Source organism: Glossina fuscipes, unplaced genomic scaffold (assembly GCF_014805625.2).
Source record: "Glossina fuscipes isolate IAEA_lab_2018 unplaced genomic scaffold, Yale_Gfus_2 61546, whole genome shotgun sequence".
Classification (NCBI taxonomy): Eukaryota; Metazoa; Arthropoda; class Insecta; order Diptera; family Glossinidae; genus Glossina; species Glossina fuscipes.
Genome location: NW_024003757.1, coordinates 652,165 through 662,853, shown reverse-complemented (window position 1 = coordinate 662,853; position 10,689 = coordinate 652,165).

Genomic DNA, 10,689 nt, shown 5'->3' with positions numbered 1-10,689 from the left:
TATTTTCACTAGTTCAATAGTTTTCAGAAGCAAAAGTTTGTGAAAGAAAAAAGAGAATTTTTCTTTTTTGTTGAAAAAAAATTTTTTTTTTCAAGAATTTTCTGCAAGAAGCGTCTTGTTTCATGCAGGGTTGCCGAATCATTGTAAAAGAAAAATAAAACCAAACCATTGTTGAAAGAGATAATGACGTGCTTTATAAATTTAGGTTATGTCACAACCTGTTGCAGTCGTCTTGTACCTAGGTAAATTGAAACAAACCGCTTAGATGCTGTAATTGGAAAGCATTGAACATAGCTTTTAGGCAATAAAGATGTCTTAGCTAGTATCGCAAATAATGTTTTAAAAGCTATTTTTCATTGTTGCTCGGTCAGATCGTAGGGAGAACTTTAATAAATTAAAGTTTTAGCTTTCACACATGGTTGTATATTGCTTGTATGTCGTGGAAAGAGCTTTTCTTTTGATATTAGCTTGTTTATAACTAATTGATTGTATCCATTTTACAATTTTGAGTAAGCTGAAGATGATATTTATTTTTTTAAATTAGCTTTCCATTGAAATAATAATTTGCGAAGCTTATGTTACATGAACTTTGAATTTCATGAACACACAACCTGTTTCTGTTTCAGATAAGGGCTGAATTAGATTATTGTGGATATCTCTTAGCAATAAATAGCAAATCAGTACTAACGGTCCGCTAGGTAATAAAGAGAAAGTTCCCTGGATTCGAGGTTAATAACCACCGATATTTATTTATTTATTTATTTATTCCACTTATACAAGAAACTCAACTAAAACAAAATGGCAGTCGAGTTCAATTGACTCTTAAGTAAATCTTAAAATTATTTAATAATAAAACTTAGTATAAGTACAATAAAACAAATAAGGAGGAAAAAAAAAGCATGTACACAATTAGCATAGAGCCACGCCCACAACCGATACAGGACCAAATTGCAAGTGAACCCCTAAGCCATCGCAAACATGCACAAGCTTGGCAACCGATAATTGTTAACAACAAATTAATTTTCGACTCATAATGACAAAATCTAAGGTTAAATCAGTTTAAGTACGACATAGGTAAATCGCGCTTCTTGAGCAATATTGCTTTAATAGACTTTAAAGAGTCCGTTAATGAGAATAGATGATAGACATCATTTAGGTTCTTGCAAACAACTCTGAGCGAGTTAAACAGTTCAAAGTTATATTTGCATTGACTAAGCTTTATCAACATAAAGTACCTAGAGAAGCGGTTAGGGACATTAAAGCAAATCTCACGAAATAATGCGGGCGAATCAATTGCACCATTTATTAATTTGATTAGGAAGGAAACCCCAAGAACAAATCTACGTTTCTCGAGTGACGGTAAGGATAACAGAAGCAACCTATTTTCATAGGGTGGAAGAGGGGAAATCGGGTCCCAACCCAAATTCCTAAGTGCAAACAGCAAGAATTGCTTTTGTATAGATTCAATTGAACCAACGTAGCATCTATATGAAGGAGACCACACAACAGAGGCATACTCAAGAATAGGTCTAACCAAACACGTGTAAAGCCTTTTAGCAATATAAGGATCATCAAGCTCTTTGGACCACCTCTTTATAAAACCAAGAGCGGACCTAGCCTTGCTTAACGAGGACTCAATATGCAAATTGAAACGTAACCTATAATCGAATAGAACGCCTAAATCAATGAACGAATCGACGTCTTCCAACCTGTGCGAATCAATGAAGTATTGGGTACTAAACGACTTCCTTCTTAAGAAAGAAAGCTTCTTACATTTATTTAGATTTAGCTTCAGAAGATTGAGGGAGCACCATGCAACCAAATTGTTCAAATCACTTTGAAGATGATGTGATTGCGATTCTACGGAAAAAAGAAGTAAACAGTTTCACATCATCAGCATACATTAAAATCTTACTGAATTTAATCACGGAGGGCAAATCATTGATGTAAAGATTAAATAAAATAGGTCCCAAGTGGCTACCTTGAGGTACGCCAGACGTCACGGGAAATTCATCCGAGGTAATGAGGTTAAACAAAACCCTGAATGATCTACCATACAGATAAGAGCTTAACCATTCAACTAAGAAGAGAGGAAAGCCAGAGGTCTGGATTTTAAATCTAAGAAGTCTATGATTAACCATATCAAACGCCTAGAACCACTAGAAAAAGCCTTGAAAACATGAGAAGTAAACTCCAACAGATTGGTCACCGTAGATCTTCCCTTTCGAAAACCATGCTGGAAAGGAGAAATATACAATTTCATGGAAAAGGCTATATGCTGAGCCACAATTCGCTCGAACAGTTTAGGTAAGACACTCAACTTGGCGATGCCTCTGTAGTTCTCTACAAGTTGCCTACTACCACTTTTGTGAATAGGAATAAGGAAAGAAGTCTTCCAACACAAAGGGAAAACACCTAAATTCAAAAACTTATTAAAAATCTTTGAGATAACATCACAAAGCTCGCCAGCACAAGATATAAGTACACATGAGGGGATGCCATCGGGTCCAGGCGAACAATTATATTTCAGAGAGTTCAATCCTTCAAAAACGTCATTTTCCGATATAACAAAGTTAGGAATTGAAACCGAATTAGAAATCGAATATGGATAATTTTCCGATAAATCAAAATTGGCAGTTGAAAAGTTCTGTCGGAAGTATTCCGCAAATAGATTTGAGAATTCAAAATCATCCGAGGACTCGGAGCCATTAAAAGACACAAACGACGGGTTTATGAAGATTTTTCTTTTGGAATTGACGAACTTAAAAAAGTATTTAGGGTTAGCAAACAAGGAGGATTTAACAAACTGAAGGTATCTGCAGTAGTATTGGCGGTTGAGGGAATTAAATTTATGCCTTGCAACAGAGTAAGCGAAATAGTCGAAAGAAGAACCACTTTTCGACAATTTTTTGAAAAGCTTGTTTTTCCTATTCTTGTAGTATTTAATTGTCTTATTAAACCACGGGGGATCCTTACTTCGAGGACGGGACTGCTTGATCGGAACGGATGCAGAAATAGCTTGATTTAATACATTGTAGAACGACGACAGTAAGCTATCAATGCTTCCCTCTGAGAAATCGAGCACAAAATGAGAAAGATGAGATTTTAGTATGGAAACATTGATTTTATGGAAATCATAACGTTGATATGAAAAATTTGAATTTGGAACGTTATAGAGGTTCAACGAACCAACATACTTGTAATGAAAGGAAACACCCAATGCTGGATGATATGGATCCTCAGGTAAACTAAACGGAAGACAACGATTAACGCAAACCTCAGGAAAATTTGCAAAGCAGAGATCAAGAAATCTCCCATTACAATTAGGGGTACCATTGTATTGAACTAAATTATTATCAAATAATTCATTGAAGAACACAACGGCTTTATCAGATGTTGAGGAAGGAATCAAACAGCCAGAACTATCACTGTAAAACCAATTGACTTGAGGCAAGTTGAAGTCACCCAACGCAAGGACTATATCGGTAGATTTAGATTGCTTGGCCACTTCACAAATGAGGGCGGCCTGTTTCTTATATACAGAGATATCCGAATTTGGGGGAATATAGAAGCAGGTCACATATAAGTGTTTGTTAGGAAATTTCACTCGAATGGCGATAAATTCAACATCGGGAGTAGTTGGAAATTCAAACGAATAGGTGGGGAGTGCCGTAGAAATAGCAATTAAAACACCACCACCATTGCGATACAAACGATCGTTTCTGAAAACTTGAAACGAATTATGGAAAAGTTCCGACGAATGTAGAACTGGCTTCAGCCATGTTTCAGTGAAGACCAGACAGGAAAACTCCGTACTCACTGAATTTTGGAAGGTAGAACGAATTTTTGAGTTTAGGCCCCTAACATTTTGATAAATGAGAGAAAATGAGGCTGAAGAAGTATTTAGTTTTTTGAAGGGGAAAGAGCTAATGCATTCGCATTACGGGGTCGGTCCCGAGGGATAAATTCCTTAATTAATGATCCAACCGGCCACAAAGTTTTATTTAAAATCAAATCCATATTTTCGGTCGGAACTAGAATTTTAAAAGATGAGATAGCTCTAGCTTGAGAAGGACCCAGTTTGAAAATACTAACTCGCTTTAAATTGACAGAAGGGGCTTTCGCAGCCAGATAACCCCTTATGTTTTCAACAGATGTATCTGGTGCCAGTCTTGACACAAATATGGCCTTTCTAGGAGGAACTGCCTTCAAGCATATGTCATCAGTACTGGGAGCAGCAGGGTTAACGGATGGGGAGTTATGAGTTGGGGAAAATATAGAGGGGGTAACCACACTTGCACGAGCAGCTTGCTCAGTTTGGCGACCTGCATTTACACCCGAACAGCGAGGAGGAGAGGACGATTTACTATTACCCTTATTAGTTTTGGGCAATGACGCCTGAGAAGATTGAGTGACATCTATGGGAGGAGATACCCTTGCCACTTCAGCATAGCTCAAGCCAGAAGGACTTCTCGGACTATTTGTAACATCTATGTTACCAACCGACTCAGCCGTAGCAGAAACACTAACATTATTTGTAGCCTTTAGGGAATCGCTAACTTGCACCAATGAAACGGACTTAGGAGGTGACGAACCACACGCTACGCTACGCGTTGAGACTATGTTAGCTGGAGAGGAAGATGACTGCGCAATATACCGACATTCATCAAACCTAGTCTTGATTAATTCAAACTTCTCCCACAAAGAGCCGAGATTTTTGCTCAAATCTGAGAAACAATTTCTCGTCTCCGTGAAGAGCTTGTAGCTTGTAGATATAAGGAAGAAATTATTATAATACTGTGAATCAATTACAAATTTATCGCTGTGTAATGTTAAGATTTATTGCATTTTTTCTTCCGGGTGGTAATACGTGAACCAATTAATTTGCCGGATTACGAAATAGATTTATCGCTATCATGGTCGTATAGGAAATAATCGCCGCGTTATTTATATTCAGGTAAATCCATCACCGTTCTAGATAAGTTAGTGTTTATTTTCGTTACCGTTCGGGTAGTTAAAAATACACAAGATACCTTATGTTATCACATTTTCAAAAAAAGAAAAAGTAGGCATATAGAAATATAGACGTGGTTACCTAATATGATAATTATATACCGCGTAAACCATAAAGAAAGACGTTATTTTGCTACCATATATCAATGTGGGACGATCTTTATCTACCGGATTCCTAATTATCGAAACCTATTTGCCGTTGCAGATACTTCATCAACAAGATTAGAAATACAATTTCGCTAATGAAAAAAATAGCAATATTAGCCTTCCGGCAGAAGGTAGAGTCGAATATAATTAAAGTTACTCTTCAGCACTATTATCTAAGTTACCATGTGATTAACTTAAATCAAATACAGTTTTATCACACTAATATACAGCGTGAGTCAAGTGATTGAGCCACTTTACCATATGTTACCAGTATTTCAACCGTCGCGTAAGAAAAAAAAGCAGGGACAATTAAACTATTTAGGGATGCACAAGCTTATTCCCGTTGTGAATCAATATTACTTTAACGTTTATTTGCGCTACTATTTAAATATATTATTGCGATGACAGGCAGCAATAAGTAAAGTATCTTATAAAGTTTGTATATTGTAAAAAAGTAATACTATAAAATAAAATAAGTAAATTAATAAGTCGTTGCATTACCGGATAATTTTAGGTTTACAATTTTATATATATCTACATGTATAAATTTATATATATTGTAATAAAAGAAGGATGGTGTTTAAGCAGAGTGTTGTAGTCGGCAGACGTTGCGTTGTGTTTAATTTATTTGGGAGGATTCCCTACGAATCCTTTCCAGGTAAGGGTACTTTTGGTAGGACGAGGTGTAGATTGTTTTCCTACTCTGCTCGGTTTCATAAGCGCCAAGTCTGTCCGTCTTTTAAAATGCCCATAAGTCTCGACATGAGACGGTCCCTAAAATTCAAGCTTTAGGCGGATTGAACGCCTTATATTTTAATAGCGAGTTAAACGCTTATGTTTGAATTGATTTGGAACCATTGAACTTCTTTATTTAAATTGGCACTATTTATACTTAATTCTACCAGGTGACATTACGTAATCAATAATTAATTGGGGTGCCTGGCATCGTATTGCATTACGAAGTGCGACATAATTTTTATTTTTCTTTTGCTAAAGAATTATGCGAATTCAGCATAATTTTGTCGCACTTCAAAGTGGATGCATATGACGGTATGCGATCACACTACAACAAATTGTGTATATGTATAAACCTAACGATATCAGGCAAAGTACTTATTAGATCACTTCAGTCGATTTTCTATGGTGTCACCATAATAACACTTACCTATCGTCCAATTGATGCGTAGATGAATTTTATGTTAACGTCATCAATCTACAAGATTCCAATTAAGGGCGCATACTTTTTGGTACTACGCAGAAAATTTAAATATCGTCGGATCTTACATCAAATTCTTGCCGAATGGATGTCGGCAATATGATGTACACTGTTTGCTTGAAAGTAATTTTGCAACTGTACGATTTATGTGAAAAAATTTTTCTAGTAATAAATCTTTTTGTAACTGAATTTTCAATATTTGCGGAATTTATCATAAAATAATTTAAGAGTAATTTTAGGATTTTTACGTTATACGCGCCGATTTCGATATCTTAATAATTCTTCTAACAACACAACTGCACCCGTTCGAGATCTTACAGGATTGCCACTTTGCGAGGTGTAACTTCCATTTATTTTACTGACTTGACAACTACATTGTAGTAATTTAAGAAAATAATAGCGGGGAAATATCGTAAAATATATATATTCATTCATATATCTTCATTCCTTAAGGAAGACTTGGCACCGAATTCCAAGTCGACACATCCAGACTTGTGGGTTACTTGGGTAAACGTTAGGGTGATTTTGTAGGGTAAATTATAACACTGATACTCTAACTCGACTACTGGCTCTAGAAGCAATGAAACACAATTACAAGAACAGACATCCTACAGGATGGTTAGCTAGTCTACCAACCAGACCGTGAATTTCCTGGAAGGGCAATCATAAAGGCATCATCCGACATCACCGTGGCTAGGTTAGCCTGTACAACAGTCTTCACTGTTACCTGTAAAGCGCCACAGCATGTCACGGCTTACATTTCAACGATAAAACCTCCCCTAACCATCCTGATTATATTACAATTACCGAACCGATTAATACAACGTCTTATATGCGAGTGGTGCTAAGGGAACGTCGTTATTGCATACAGCTGCTGGAGAAAATAGATCGTTCGTAGACTTCGTCCGTAAATGGAGATTAAATTATGCAGGGTCCCGGAATCCCTTGCAGCTTATCGAGAGAGATGAAAAGATGTCCGATGCATACAGAATCAACTGTTCACTTTTGCCCAGCGTAATGGTCATCATCCTCCAACACAAAGCGCTCGTATGGTTTAGGAATCATAATCGTATTGGCATTCCAAGCTCAAATGTTTCGTGTACGCAACAACAAACATTACAAAGAATTTATGTTAACGCCATGCCTTTCGTACATTCGAAGAAGAGACTTCCGGTATCTAGACGAGCTGTTCGAATTGGCTGACGACTTGGAGAGCATCTCGGTAAGGAATACACCACGTGAGGTCACAAGAGAGTAACCACGAAATTAAATGAGAGTGTAAGGGTATGAGCAGCAGCGTATTTCAGGGCAGAATAACTAGCCAGGAAGAAGAGAGTATGATGAAGATTATGCTGGAGACGCGGATAAAAGGGTAATTTCCGCCAGAATTGTCGCAACAGCCCGGTCCAGTATCTGTGCACAACCACAAAGTTTCGGAAAAAGAATAACTTGTCCGATGCTTGATGTGATACCATGGCCACAATTCCCCTTAAGGAAATTGATAATGAGAGCCATACCGAAGAAAAATCCGAAGTAGTTATAGAAATTAAAATGATAAGTGAACCGTTAACACAACATAAGCCCATTGGAATATATGAAACCACTTGTAGAATGTGAAACACGGCTTATACAAATTCCTGGGATACCCACTGCCAGAGCAAATATGATCCGAGTGAAGAGAAAATACCGATAAGCGATCCAACCGTATAAAGATAAAGAATGTCCGATAAATCCAACCTCACCTCACCGATTGTGATAAAATCCATATCTTTCCCGAAATAACGAGTGTACTGCCGATAATGGACAAGTATATCTCTCAGGCCTATGAAGTCAGAGCAAACCGTCATCTACGGTTCTTCGTCTTCTGGTGATTCAGTGAACACTCATTCTATGGGCTTACGTTATTCTGCTTTGTATTATAAGCAGGACACGTACCGACGAACGTCGCAATGTAATCCAGACCAATGACAACGTCAGCAGATCCTACGTACGGACTTTCCAATGCCCAAGTGGCTTTGATCTCATAACTTTCATGGTACGTCGTCTGTGGTGGTTCGAAGAAAGTGTCGATATAATTTCCCCTATAATATCAAATACACTGGATACTCGACCGGAGGTTCGGTCGTTTCTTTTTTTGCCAAATCGGATTTCTGTTTCTTTCCCTTTGCTAGGACAACTGTTTGTGTGGCTTCTACAAGCTGACGGGAGAGCGCATCGGGTAAAGCAGTTTTACCATCTTTGCGGTATTCTACAGTGAAATCCCACTGCTGCCATCCTAGTACCCAGCGTGCTAATCTCCCGGATGGATTTTCAATGGCATGCAGCTATATCAACGGCAGATGGTCGGCAATGAGGATGAATTTTTATCCCTCTAGACACGGCTTTATTTGTCATATGCCGTAAAATATTCCCCTTCTGCCACAGTACAATTGCTTTCAGCTGCATTCAATCGGCGACTGGCATAACCAATGACGGTCACTTTTCTATGTCAGCACAGCAATTAACCCGATGTCGCTCGCATCCATCCATAAATAAAACGTTAAGAGATAATCCATACAAGTCAGCAACTCGGTCAAACACTACTGAAGTATCTCCAACGCTGTTCCTTGGTCCACCTCGAATACTTCCTTTTTCAACAGCTTCATCTGTTCCGCAATTTGCCATAAATTTTGAGACGAAACGATGGTACCACGTTACCATCTTCAGGAATTTTTTAACTTCTTTTACAGTTTTCGGTGCGCCCCCTCGTTCGCTTATAACACGTCTTAAATATTGCAGTTTTAGTGTGATGAATTCGCATTATTTAGTATTAATATGTAGATGCGCCTGATGGAGACGACGGAAAACTTCCTTCATTTACGCTAGACGTTCATTCAATGTAACGATGATATCACTAAGGCACAGGAACGCGTGGAGCTCCATTTCTGGTCCGTTGACGGAGTCGCGTGCGTTTGAAAACGTGGATGGTGCGGAATGTAGGCCAGACGGAAAACCACAGTGCTGGTGGTGTTTGTTGACAATTTTACGAAGTTGACAGAGCTTGTTCCAATGCGAAGAGCTACCGCTGCAATCTTTATGTAGGTATTCAGGGAGAGCATTCTAAGCCGTTTTGGAGCCCCCAAACGTATCATTATAGATAATAGGACCCAATATACCAGTAAACGTTTCCGTTCGTATTTAAAGATTATTGGAATTGAACATCGTTTAACAGCGTAATATTCACAAGAACCCCACCGATGGCATGAATTTCTATCACAAATTAGTCTGCAAATAAACACCTCTGTGTCCGATGCCACTAAATTGACTCTCGTCAACATGTCACATGACAGAGAGTTCAGGTTGTCAAATGCTTCATAGGATGAAGATGAGCAACATCGAGTAAGCACACGATAATCGCTAAATGATGGAGCCGATACATTATCAGGAACAATAAATTTCGCACTTTGTTATCTTGAACAACGCAGTGAAGAGCAAGAATGCGATTACAATTTAAGACGCAGAAAATGGAAATCCTGATTAAGGGAAATCGCGATGGTAAAAAAACACCCGTTGTCAAAGGTCATCAATCAATTTGCCGCTAAATTAACATCGTGCTATATGGTCCCACGTACAGTAATTTGTTATTTATTCTTGGTAATAGTCACTTCAAAAGGTGACCACACGGCTCACATATCCGGTTTAGAACCAGTCAGAGCTAATACCGCTAACCTTAGTATCCTGTCCGACTCAGCCTAAGTGACGAAAACACGTATTAATAATAATTTATCTTAGGTGGCTAGGTATTAGAAAAATAGCTTATTAATCTGGTTCATGTATATCGTTTCAGAAATAAATCAACCCACTGTGTCCGGTAAAATGATCCGCGATGAATGTCGTGAAAAGTTTCTCCAGGAGTTTGAGGCACGATTCCGACGATCCCACGTAACGAACGAATCAGGGTCGTAAAAAAGTGGTCTAGGAGCAGCCCCATACACCGCAATGAGCGAAGGTGCGTCAATATTATTATGTTGTTGCATATTTATTGTTAGTTGAGAACAATAACATAACGAACTTTCACTATATGAAATGTTCCGTAACGAAACGTGATATATTTATTTAAAGAAATCTTCCATTTTTCACTTAGCAAACTTTATTCATTATGCAAGTTCGAAGCAATTGCGATATATTATAATAGATTACAATTCAACCATAATGATAAAGGACAACATTACAAAACGTTCTTCAACAATCTAAAGGTCAATAAAAGAAAATTTAAGGTAAAGAGAACACACAAAAAATAATAAAAAAGAAAAAAGGAAACGAGAGACAAGAAG